The 12,636-nt window shown below is 40.8% G+C and overlaps 1 protein-coding gene across 2 annotated transcripts in view; it reads left to right on the top strand.

Annotated features, from left to right (window-relative positions):
- Window positions 1–12,636, top strand: part of LOC140714990 (transient receptor potential cation channel subfamily V member 6-like) — a 111,992-nt gene that overhangs the window by 17,855 nt on the left and 81,501 nt on the right. The gene's annotated exons all lie outside the window — the stretch shown is intronic.

Raw genomic sequence — 12,636 nt, 5'->3', positions numbered from 1 at the left:
CAATTATTACCGAAGTACAACCTTCAGATTCATCTCCTTACAGACAGCCACAAAACAAAGAAATCCAAAAGCAGGGATGTGATGTGAGGTTTTATAAGACATTGATGAGGCCTCACCTTGAGTATTGTGTACAGTTTTGGGCTCCTCATCTTAGAAGAGATGTCATAGCATTGGAGAGGGTCCAGAGGAGGTTCACAAGGATGATTCCAGGAATGAGGGGGTTATCATATGAGCAACGTTTGATGGCTCTGGGTCTGTACTCGCTGGAATTAAGAAGGATGGGGGGGGGGGATCTCATTGAAAGCCTTTGAAGGCCTTTTGAATGTTGAAAGGCCTAGACAGACTAGATGTGGGAAAGGATGTTTCCCACAGTGAGAGAGTCTAGTACAAGACAGCACAGTCTCAGGATAGAGGGGCATCCATTCAAAACAGAGATGTGGAGAAATTTCTTTAGCCAGGGATGGTAAATTTGTGGAATTTGTTGCCATGTGCAGCTGTGGAGGCCAGGTCGTTGAGTGTATTTAAAGCAGAGCTTGATAGGTTCTTGTTTGAACATGGCACCAAAGATTATGGGGAGAAGGCTGGGTAATGGGGTTGAGGAGGAGAAAAAAAAAGGATCAGCCATGATTGGAGCAGACTCGATGGTCAAATGGCCAAATTCTGCTCCTATGTCTTATGGTATTATGGTCATATAACCCATTAAAAAAAGATCAACAAACACCCAAGATGCAGAGAGTGAACAAAAATAAAACAAATCATGCAAACGATAAACACCATACTCAGCATTTCAGTTTCTACTTTCCCCATGGCCACTCCACTTTCTGATGTATCACTCTGGTTCCTATCTACCTGCAAATCTAGCTTAAACCCACAGAGCAGCATTAGTAAAACTTTTCCCAAGGATAGTGGTCTGGTTCCAGTCCAGGTGCAAGCCATTAAGTTTGTGCAAGTCCCACCTTTCCTGGAAGAGAGCCCAGAGGCCCAAAGCGCTGAATCCCCCCTTACTCCACCATCTCCTTAGACATGTAACTTCAATACCTTCCTATCTCTGGTCTTACAAACATGTGGCACTGGTAGAAGTCCTCAGATCACTACCCTGTAAGTTCTGTCCTTTAACTTGGCAGCTAATTCCCTGAAATCACTTTGCAGGACCTCGTCATCCTTCCTGCCTATGTCATTGTTACTAATGTAAACAATCTCTGGCTGCTCACTCTCCCCCTTAAGGATTCTATGGACTTGATCCGAGACACATTTCACCCTGGCACCTGTGAAGCAATGTATCATCTGGGAGTCTCATTGTTGCCATAGAATCTCCTGTTCTTCCCTTTAACCGGTGAATCCCCTATCACCACTGCTCATCTCTTCTATCCCCTTTCCTTTTGAGCCACAGAACCATATTCAGTGCCAGAGACCTGACTACTCTGGGTTTCCTCTGCTAGGTGTCTCTTACCCCCCGAAGTACCCAAAACAATGTACTTGTTATTGAGGTGAACAGTGGTAGAGGAACCCTTTCCCTCTCCTGGTGGTCACCCAGTTACCCATGTCCTGCAACTGAGAAATAACTGCTTCCCTATAATTCTTGTCAATCAACCCCTCAACTCCAGAATGATCATCCAGTTCCAGCTCCAGTTCCCTATTGCGGTCTGTAATGAACTGCAGTGGGTAGCGTGTGGAGAGATGTCTCTATCAAAGGAGGTGTAAGGTGTTACTTCCCTCTGCTAGTCTGCAGGTCACCCTTGGACAAGGTGTAGCACCTGCTTAGCCCCCTCAGTCTGGGTCATGTGAAGCCTTGAGAGCAGGTGGTGGATGGTCTTATGAGCAGCTGGTGCATTTCACAAGTCCTGGTTATGTGACCACTGACGCCAGGCAGACAATCTCTGAAGAGTATTGATAATGGCTGGGGTCACCTGTCTTGTAAAGATACTATCCAGAAAAAGGCAATGGAAAACCACTTTTGTAGAAAAACTTGCCAAGAACAATAATGGTCATGATCAGTGCACTAGTGCTGCAGAATCAAAAAGGGTAGCATATACAGCACTCAAGGTGTTATATCTCAATGCATGGAGTATAACAAATGAGGTGGATAATCTTGTTGCACTATTAAAAATTGTCAGGTATGATGTTGTGGTCATGGTTGAAACATGGTTGTAGCTGAGAGCTAAACAGAATAAAGTGTGTATGGAACTGGAGGAGATGGCGGGGAACTTAATGAATACTTTGCTTCAGTATTCACTACGGAAAAGGATCTTGGCGATTGTAGGGATGACTTGCAGCAGAATGAAAAGCTTGAGCATGTAGATATTAAAGAAGGGGATGTGCTGGAGCTTTTCGAAAGCATCAAGTTGGATAAGTCACTGGGACCGTACTGGATGTACCCCAGGCTACTGTGAGAAGCGAGGGAAGTGATTGCTGAGCGTCTGGCGATGAACTTTGCATCATCAAAGAGGACAGGAGAGGTTCCAAAGGATTGGAGGGTTGTGGATGTTGTTCCCTTATTCAAGAAAGGGAGTAGGGATAGCCCAGGAAATTATAGACCAGTGAGTCTTACTTCAGTGTTTGGTAAGTTGATGGAGAAGATCCCGAGAGGCAGGATTTATGAACATTTGGAGAGGCATAATATGATTAGAAATAGTCAGCATGGCTTTGTCAAAGGTAGGTCATGCCTTACGAGCCTGATTGAATTTTTTGAGGATGTGACTAAAGGTACATTGATAAAGGTAGAGCTGTAGATGTAGTGTATATGGATTTTAGCAAGGCATTTGATAAGGTACCCCATGCAAGGCTTATTGAGAAAGTAAGGACGCATGGGATCCAAGAGGACATTGCTTTGTGGATCCAGAACTGGCTTGCCCACAGAAGTCAAAGAGTGGTTGTAGACAGGTCATATTTGCATGGAGCCGGTGACCAGTGGTGTGCCTCAGGGATTTGTTCTGGGACCCCTTCTCTTTGTGATTTTTATAAATGACTTGGATGAGGAAGTGGAGGGATGGGTTAGTAAATTTGCCGATGACACAAAGGTTGGGGGTGTTGTGGATATTGTGGAGGGCTGTCAGAGATTACAGTGGGACATTGATAGGATGCAAAACTGGGCTGAGAAGTGGCAGATGGAGTTCAACCCAGATAAGTGTGAGGTGGTTCATTTTGGTCGGTCAAATATGATGGCAGAATATAGCATTAATAGTAAGACTCTTGGCAGTGTGGAGGATCAGAGGGATTTTGGGGTCCGAGTCCATAGGACACTAAAGCTGCTGCACAGCTTGACTGTGGTTAATAAGACATACAGTGCATTGGCCTTCATCAATCATGGGACTGAGTTTAAGAGCTGAGGAGTAATGTTGCAGCTATATAGGACCCTGGTCAGACCCCACTTGAAGTACTGTGCTCAGTTCTGGTCACCTCACTACAGGAAGTACGTGGAAACCATAGAAAGGGTGTAGAGGAGATTTACAAGGATGTTGCATGGATTGGGGAGCACACCTTATGAGAATAGGTTGAGTGAACTCGGCCTTTTCTCCTTGGAGCGATAGAGGATGAGAGGTGACCTGATAGAGGTATACAAGATAATGAGAGACATTGATCGTGTGGATAGTCAGAGGCTTTTTCCCAGGGCTGAAATGGCTAGCACGAGAGTGCATATTTTTAAGGTGCTTGAAAGATGGTATAGAGGAGATGTCAGGGGTAAGTTTTTTATGCAGAGAGTGGTGAGTGCATGAAATGGGCTGCCTGCGGTGGTGGTGAAGGTGGAAATGATAGGGTCTTTTAAGAAACTCCTGGATGAATACATGGAGCTTAGAAAAATAGAGGGCTATGTGTTAGCCTAGGTAGTTCTAAGGTTAGGCACATGTTAGGCACAGCTTTGTGGGCAGAAGGGCCTGTATTGTGCTGTAGGTTTTCTATGTTTCTATGTTTCTAAATGTCCAAGGTTACACATTGTATCGGAGGAATAGGAAGGTAGGCAAAGGGGGTGGTATGACTCTGCTGGTAAATAATTGAATCAAACCAGTAGAAAGATGTGACATAAGATCGGAAGATGTTGAATCCTTGTGAGTTGAGTTAAGAAACTGCAAGGTTAAAATGCAGTTTTAACTGGGATGTGGAGCAGAGATTACAATGAGAAATAGAAAAGTCGTACCAAAAGGGCAATGTTATGATAGTCATGGGAGATTTCAACAGACTAGTCGATTGGTAAAATCGATTGGTAATGGATGTCAAGAGAGTGAGTTTGTTGAATCCCCACAAAATGGCTTTTTAGAACAGTTTGTTATTGAGCCTACTAGAAGATCAGCTATACTGGATTAGATGTTATGTAATGAACTGGAGGTGATTAGGGAGCTTAAGGTAGAAGAACCTTTAGGAGGCTGTGATCACAATATGATTGAGTTCAACTTGCAATTTGATAGGGAGAAAGTAAAGTGGTATGAGAGCGGAGTTGGCCAAAGTAAATTGGAAAGAGATGCTGACAGGGATGGCATCAGAGCAGCAATGGCTTGAGTTTCTGGGAAAAAATGAAGAAAGTGCAGGATAAATATATTCTGAAAACAAATAAATACTCAGATGGCAAAATAGTATAACCATGGGTGACAAGGGAAGTCAAAGTTAATGTAAAAGCAAATGAGAGGGCATACAACAAAACAAAAATCAGCGAGAAGACGAGAAGATATAGGATTAGAAAGCTTTTAAAAATCTACAGACAGCAACTAAAAGGATTATTGGGAGGGAAAAGATGAAATATGAAAGAAAGCTAGTAAATAATATTGAAGTGGGTAGTAAAAGCTTTTTCAAGTATGTAAAAAATAAAAGAGAGAAGAGAGTGGCTATGTAAATGCTAGAAAATGAGGCTGGAGAAGTAATAATGGGAGACAAGGAGATGGCAAATGAACTAAATGTGTATTTTACATCAGTCTTTACTGTGGAAGACACTAGCAGTGTGCTAGATGTTGAATGTATATGAGGGAAGAAAATTGAGTGCAGTTACTATTATAAGGGAGAAGGTGTTCAAAAAGCTGAAAGACCTCAGGGTACATAAGTCACCTGGACCAGATGAACTGCACCCTAGGGTTCTGAAAGAGGAGTCAGTGGATACTGGGGAAGCATTAGTAATGATCTTTCAAAAACCATAGACTCTGGCGTGGTGCCAGAGGACTGAAAAATTGCAAATGTCACTCCATTCTTTAAGAAAAGAGGAAGGCAGTAGAAAAGAAATCATAGACCAGTTAGCCTGACCTCAGTGGTTGGGAAGATGTTAGAGTCAATTGTTAAGCATGGAGTTATGGAGTACTTGGTGACGCAGGACAAGACAGGGCAAAGTCAGCATGGTTTCCTTAAGGGAAAATCTTGCCTGATGAACCTGTTGGAATTCTTTGAGAAGATGACAAGTTGGATAGATAAAGGAAATCTAGTGGATGTTGCATATTTGGACTTTCAGAAGGCCTTTGAGAAGGTGTCATACATGAAGCTGCTTACCAAGTTAAGAGTCCATGGTATTACAGGAAAGTTACTGGTTTGGTTAGAGCATTGGGTGATTGGTAGGAGGCAGCGAATGGGAATAAAAGGATCCTTTTCTGGTTATCTGCCAGTGCCCAGTGGTGTTCCGCAGGCATTGGTGTTGGGACTGCTTCTTTTTATGCTGTACTCTATATCAATGATTAAGATGATGGAATAGATGGCTTTGTTGGTAATTTTTCAGATGATACAGAGGTTGGTGGAGGGACAGGTAGTGTTGTGGAAACAGGTAGGATGCAGAAGGACTTAGACAGATTAGGAGAATGGGCAAGAAAGTGGCAAATGAAATACAATGTTGGAAAATGCATGGTCATGCACTTTGGTAGTAGAAGTAAATGTGCAAACTATTTTCTAAATGGGGATAAAATTCAAAAATCTGAGATGCAAAGGGACTTGGAAGTCCTTGTGCAGAACCCTCTAGAGATTAACTTGCAGGTGGATTCAGTGGTGAGAAAATGTAATGTTAGCATTCATTTCAAGAGGTCTAGAATACAAGAGCAAGGATGTGATGCTGAGGCTTTATAAGGCACTGGGGAGGCTTCACTTTGAGTATTGTGAACAGTTTTGGGCTCATCATCTAAGAAAAGATCTGCTGGCATTGGAGAGGGTTCTGAGGTGGTTTACAAGGATGATTCTGGGAATTAAAGGGTTATCATATGAGGAGTGTTTCATGGTCCTAGGTCTGTACTCACTGGAATTTAGAAAGATGAGGGAGATGTCATTGAAACTTTTTGAAGGTTAAAAGGCCTAGACAGAGTAGATGCGGAAAGCATGTTTCCTGTGGTGGATGAGGCTGGGACAAGAAGGCAGAGCCTTAAGATAGAGGGGCATTCATTTAAAATAGAGATGCAGAGAAATTTCTTCAGCCAGAGGATGGTGAATTGGTGGAATTTGTTACCACAGGCAGAGCTTGATATGTTCTTGACTGGACACGACATCAAAGGTTATGGGGAGAAGGCTGGGGAGTGGTGGAGGAGGAAGGAAAAAAAGGATCAGCCATGATTGAATGGCGTAGCCGACTGGATAGACCAAATGGCCTATTCTACTCCTATGCCTTATGATCTTATAATACAAACAAACAAATAAATGAACTGCAGACAGATGTGTTTCTTACAGGGTAATCACAGAGCAGTTGATATTGTGAAAGGACAACAAAACTGAAAAGGACTGAGGCAGTGATAGAGCATAGAATATGAGTATTAGTTCTCATGGCAAGGAATGGCATGAAGTGAAGAATGGTCTTGTCCCAGAAAAACAAGAGATGAGGTAAAAAAAAGATTGGTAAGAAAGTTGTTTGATATACAGTGTAATTGAGGAGTGAACTGAACAAAGAATAAGCTTATGGCAAAGTGAATGTAATAATCATGTGAGACCTTTCATCTGTAATGGATCGAGCAAATGAATTTAAATGATTTATTTACAGTGTACTATGAAGAAAGTTTTCTGGAATAATGCATCATGGAACTAGTCAGAGAACAGATTACCTTTGACATTATTTTATGTATTGAGTCAGTTCAAATTAATAATTCATAATAATTAATAACAAATTTTGGGGAGTGGAAGTGGGGGGAGGAGGAATAGACTGGAATTTTTTCTCCTTCTTAAGGAATCACTGATCTATTGGATTTCTGAACTAAAACCAACTCCTGTCTTCTCCTATCATTTCACATTTCCCCCTCCCCCTCCTACTTTCAAATCTCTTACTATCTTTCCTTTCAGTTAGTCCTGATGAAGGGTCTCGGCCCAAAACGTCAGCAGTGCTTCTTCCTATAGATGCTGCCTGGCCTGCTGCATTCCACCTGCATTTTGTGTGTGTTGCTTGAATTTCCAGCATCTGTAGATTTCCTCTTGGTTGCTAAGTTATGAGGTTGCGTGGTTAAAGTCGATTGGGAAATCAGCTTCAAATGTTTGCCAGGAAGATACTGTAAATAATGGCTATTATTTTAAAAACTTTTTCAAAATTTTTGATTAATAATTATTCCATAGAGAAATCAAATTCTCCAGGATAAAAATGACTTCTCCATGGTAACTATGGAAATTAAAGATGGTTAATGATTAAAATGACATTTATAATGTTGCCAAGACAAGTGGTAAGCCTAATATACACTGTATTAGGTAGCTCCTGTACCTAATTAAGTGGTCACTGAGTGCATGTTTGTGGCCTTTGCTGCTGTGGCCCATCCAATGGTGTGTTGTGCATTCAGAGATGCTTTTCTGCACACCACTGTTGTAAAGTTGGTTAACTGAGGCTACGTCCACACTACACTGGATAAATCCATAACTGAAGCTTTTTCTCTTCGTTTTCACCCTCTGTCCACACTAAAATGGCATTTTTGTCCCCTGAAACCGGAGCTTTACAGAAACGCTTTCCAGGATGGGTATTTTTGAAAACGCTGCTCAGGCAGATCAGCGTGGACGGGGTAACCGGAGAAATCTGAAAATGCTATCAGATGGCAGCGTGCTATTTCATTGTTTTCTTGAACGCAACCTAACAATTTCAGAACAGACAGCAACGAGACTGAAGCCAGAAGAGTTAGAAATGTACCCACCAAATACTTTGACCCATAACTTACTGAATAAATAAGTATACTCACTTTGCCCTGTTTTCTGTCCTTGCTCCTATGAAGGTGGTTTACCTATTTATGCAAGTACTTCTCTGACAATAGATGTGTAACAGCCTAATGTAACATTGTATGGAAATACAAGATAACACTGATGCAGGCTTTTTTTTATACGTTTAACAAGGTGCTTTATTAATGCAACAGAGTTAGTCAGTTTTTCAATGTTCTTCGTCAGCCAGGTCAATCTGTCCGTGAACTCCCTGTCGGTTGCCAACATACGCTCCAGTATTTGTTTTTTTAGTTTTAAGTTCTCCTGTGTGAGAGCCAACAGCTGTCCATTGTTTCAAGTTTTTCTAGTCTGTAACTGAACAAACACGCACTTTTACGGCGAGATTCGACACCAAACATGTCGTTTGTTTTCAGTAGATGTGTCCTGCGCATGCGCAGGAGGAGGAGATTCGCCGAAATCTCCGTTTCAGTGTGGATAGAGATATTTTCAAAAACGCATAGTGTGGACGCCTATCGTTTTTACGTGAAACCGGCGTTTTCAAAATTATCCGGTCTAGTGTGGATACAACCTGAGTTACTGATGCCTTCTATCAGTTTGAACCAGTCTGGCCATTCTCCTCTGAACTCTCTCTTTAACAAGACATTTTCACCCACTCACTGAATGTTTTTGTTTTTGTTTTTTTTCACACCATTCTCTGTTGAGACCCTTCATCAAGACTAACTTCCTGACAAAGGGTCTTGGCCCGAAATGTCGACTGTGCTTCTTCCTATAGATGCTGCCTGGCCTGCTGCGTTCCACCAGCATTTTGTGTGTGTTGCTTGAAATACCACATTTGTTTTAAGGAAGGAACTAGCAGGAAAATGAGTGGGAATTGTTGGTATGTTCAGGAGAAACTGCAAGAAATAAGAGCTGTTAGATTTGTTTTTGTTCAAACCAGTGAGATTAAAAAATTACACTGGCAATAATTTTACATGTTGAAATAATGGTGTTTTTTATGGGAATCTTTCAGCTGGAAAATAAAATAGCTGGAACAAAAGAACATCTGTCAATAAAAGATGAAACAAGCCTCCCAAAGGATATTAAATTCAAAGTAAATTTATTATTGAAGTACAGTATACATATGTCACCATATGTATTCATTTATGTATTTACCCTGCGAATAGCCAGTTCTGGATCTACAAAGCAATGTCCCCTTGGATATTTGATAAGTTAGCACAAGAATGTTACATGAAATAAGAGCTCATCGTGTTGCAGGTAACCTAATAGCATGGAAAAAGGACTGGTTAAAGGATAGAATGATCTGCTTCCAGATTGGTAAACTGTTGCCAGTAGAGCGCCACCAGGTTTGGGCCTGAGCTAGTCATCTGTTATATTAACAATTTAAATGAAAAGATAGTCTAACGTATCAATACTTGATGATGTTATCAAGCTCTTTGGGAAAGAAAACCATAAATAGGAAGCAACATCAAAAAATGTCACAGGGTAAATTACTGTATATCATAATTTGCCAGAAAGAGAAATATGAAGGACCATGTGGTTCAAGATTTGGTAGGAAAAGTAGAAAAAAGAGTTGGAGCTGGGCCATTGATGTTCTCAATATGTTTCATTTAATGCTAATGCTTATTTCAATGACGAACAAAACATTGTGGCATTTGGAAAAAGAACAGAATAACATTTCGGTGGTTTTCATCCCAATTTTTGTGTTAAAAATTTTACATGGACAATTCATAATGGCAGTTGCCTGTGGTGACCACTGCAGCCATGTCATTTCCATAATGAAGAACTGGAAAACTTAAATAATCCCTCTTCATGCAGACGTGGAGCAGTCTCAGCCCGAAATGTCACCTGTTTATTCTTTTTCATAGATGCTTCCTTGACCTGCTGATTTCTTCCAACATTTTGATTGTTGCTTTGGAATTCCAGCATCCGCAAACTTTCTTGTAATTATTCTTTACTGTGCCTAATCCCCACCACTGGACCGACACCACTGGATTCTTTTGTCATATGGTTAACATTGCAGTTTACATATTTGCTGAGTGTTAATGTAGAAAGACAGCAATAATTAATGGGACACTCAGCAATTCTGTTTGAAATATTCTGAGCAATAATAACTTGTAATTGGTGGATAAAGTGAGTATCATATCAATGAAAGATTGTGACCCTTTAATTCATATTCCATTGCCAATCTACAGCAGGATTTGCTGCTTGTTTATTTGTGGCTGAGAAACACAAGTCGTAAGTCACTTCCTAAAATTCCAATTTCTATTGGTAATTTCAGGAGAGGCTGCTGTGAACAGGACGACATCATTAGCTATATCTCTGACGCACTTAGATGAATCATTCCTGAATGTTCCCAAACAGTTCTGTTCCATTGGTAACTTATCAACCTAACAAATACAAAGCAGCTCTTAAATGCAATTTCCACATGGAAATAGTCTGAAAATAAATCCATTTTCTAGATAAGTGCTCTTTCAAATGTTGAGAAACTAGTGTATGCCAGTGTATGGGACCCTTGGTGTGCCCAGTTATGAGATACAGAGGGCACATTTGCAGGTTCAATAAACAGAAAGTAACAGAAATTCTTCAATGCAGTTATTTGGGAAAATAAACCATACAGTACGTTTGACAATGTGCTGGGTGGTGACATAGCAACAATCTCTTGCTCAGTATCAATAAAACCAAAGAACTGATTATAGACTTCAGGGGAGGGAAACCAGAGGTTCACGAGTCAGTCCTCATCAGAGGATCAGAGGATCAGAGGTTCAGAAGGTTAGCAGCTTTAAGTTCCTGGGTGTTGTTATTTCAGAGGATCTGTCCTAGACCCAGCATATAAGTGCAATTGCAAAGAAGGCATGGCGGTGTCTCTACTTGCTTGGGGGTCTGCGGGGTTCAGCAATGCATCTAAAATTTTGACAGGCTTCTGTAGGTGCTTAGTGGAGAGTGTATTGACTGGCTGTGTTGTGGCCTGTTGTGGAGGCACCAGTGTATTTGAAAGGAAGATCTGACAAGGATGGTGGGTTCGGCCCAGTGTGTCATGGGTGGGCCTTCCGGCTATTGAGTAGATCTGCATGAAACGCTGTCGTAGGGTAGCAGCATCCAGGCCATGCTCTTTTCTTGCTGCTGCCATCAGGAAGAAGATACAAGAGCCTCAGGACTCATACCACCAGGTTTAAGGACAATTACTATCTCACAACTGTCAGGCTCTTGAACAAAGGATATAACTATACTCATTCATTGAGATGTTCTCACAACCAATGATCTCACTTTAAGGACTCCTTATCTTGTTATCGCATGTTCTCATTATTCATTACTATTTATTTATTTATTTATTTATTTATTGAAATTAGTTGTCATCTGCACTCTAGTTGATCTTTTATTGATCCTGTTATAGTTACTATTCTATCGATTTGCTGAGTATGCCCACAGGAAAATGAATCTCAGGGTGAATACATAAATGAATACATATGGTGACATATGTATACTGTACTTCGATAATAAATTTACTTTGAACTTAAGATCCTTTGGGAGGCTTGTTTCATCTTTTATTGACAGATGTTCTTTTGTTCCAGCTATTTTATTTTCCAGCTAAAAGATTCCCATAAAAAACACCATTATTTCAACATGTAAAATTATTGCCAGTGTAATTTTTTAATCTCACTGGTTTGAACAAAAACAAATCTAACAGCTCTTATTTCTTGCAGTTTCTCCTGAACATACCAACAATTCCCACTCATTTTCCTGCTAGTTCCTTCCTTAAAACAAATGTGGTATTTCAAGCAACACACACAAAATGCTGGTGGAACGCAGCAGGCCAGACAGCATCTATAGGAAGAAGCACAGTCGACGTTTCGGGCCAAGACCCTTTGTCAGGAAGTTAGTCTGGCGTTCCACCAGCATTTTGTGTGTGTTGCTTGAATTTACAGCATCTGCAGATTTTCTCGTGGTTAGTATTTCAAACATTAGTTTCCCCTTTATAAAATTTATAAAATTTAAATGACTCCTGTAATGTTTATCATTTTCTAAGTACTTAGTTACTAGTGAATTTTGCTGACAACTGTGATTTTTGGAAATTACTTAGATGAGGAAGTGAAAGGGTGGGTTAGTAAGTATGCAAATGACTGAAAGATTGGTGGTGTTGTGGATAGTGTAGAAGGATGCCAATGGGGCACTTTACCCCCACATTCCAAAGATATACAGATTAGTAAAGGTTAGTTGTTGGCATGCTATGTTGGCACTGGAAACATGACGATACCTGTGGGGTGCCCCCAGCAGATACTTGGATTATATTAGTCATCGACGCAAACAACGCATTTCACTCCTTGTTTTGATGTACATGTAATAAATAAAGGTAATTATTATCTTTAATAAGATGATAAAAGACATACATAGAATGTACAGCCAACGCTTTTTCTCAGGGCAGCATTGACTAAATGTACAATGTTATTACATTTTTTTAACTTAACGGGCTGGGCTGACTCTTACTGCTGCTTCCTCGTATCTGGAGGGTTTCCAGGGCCCTCTGAGTGTCTTTCCATGTCACCTCTTCCACGAGGATTTTGAGAG

Source organism: Hemitrygon akajei, chromosome 22 (assembly GCF_048418815.1).
Source record: "Hemitrygon akajei chromosome 22, sHemAka1.3, whole genome shotgun sequence".
In the NCBI taxonomy this organism is placed as follows: Eukaryota; Metazoa; Chordata; class Chondrichthyes; order Myliobatiformes; family Dasyatidae; genus Hemitrygon; species Hemitrygon akajei.
Note: the sequence above shows the minus strand (reverse complement) of the source record. Positions and strands in the feature narration are given on the sequence as shown.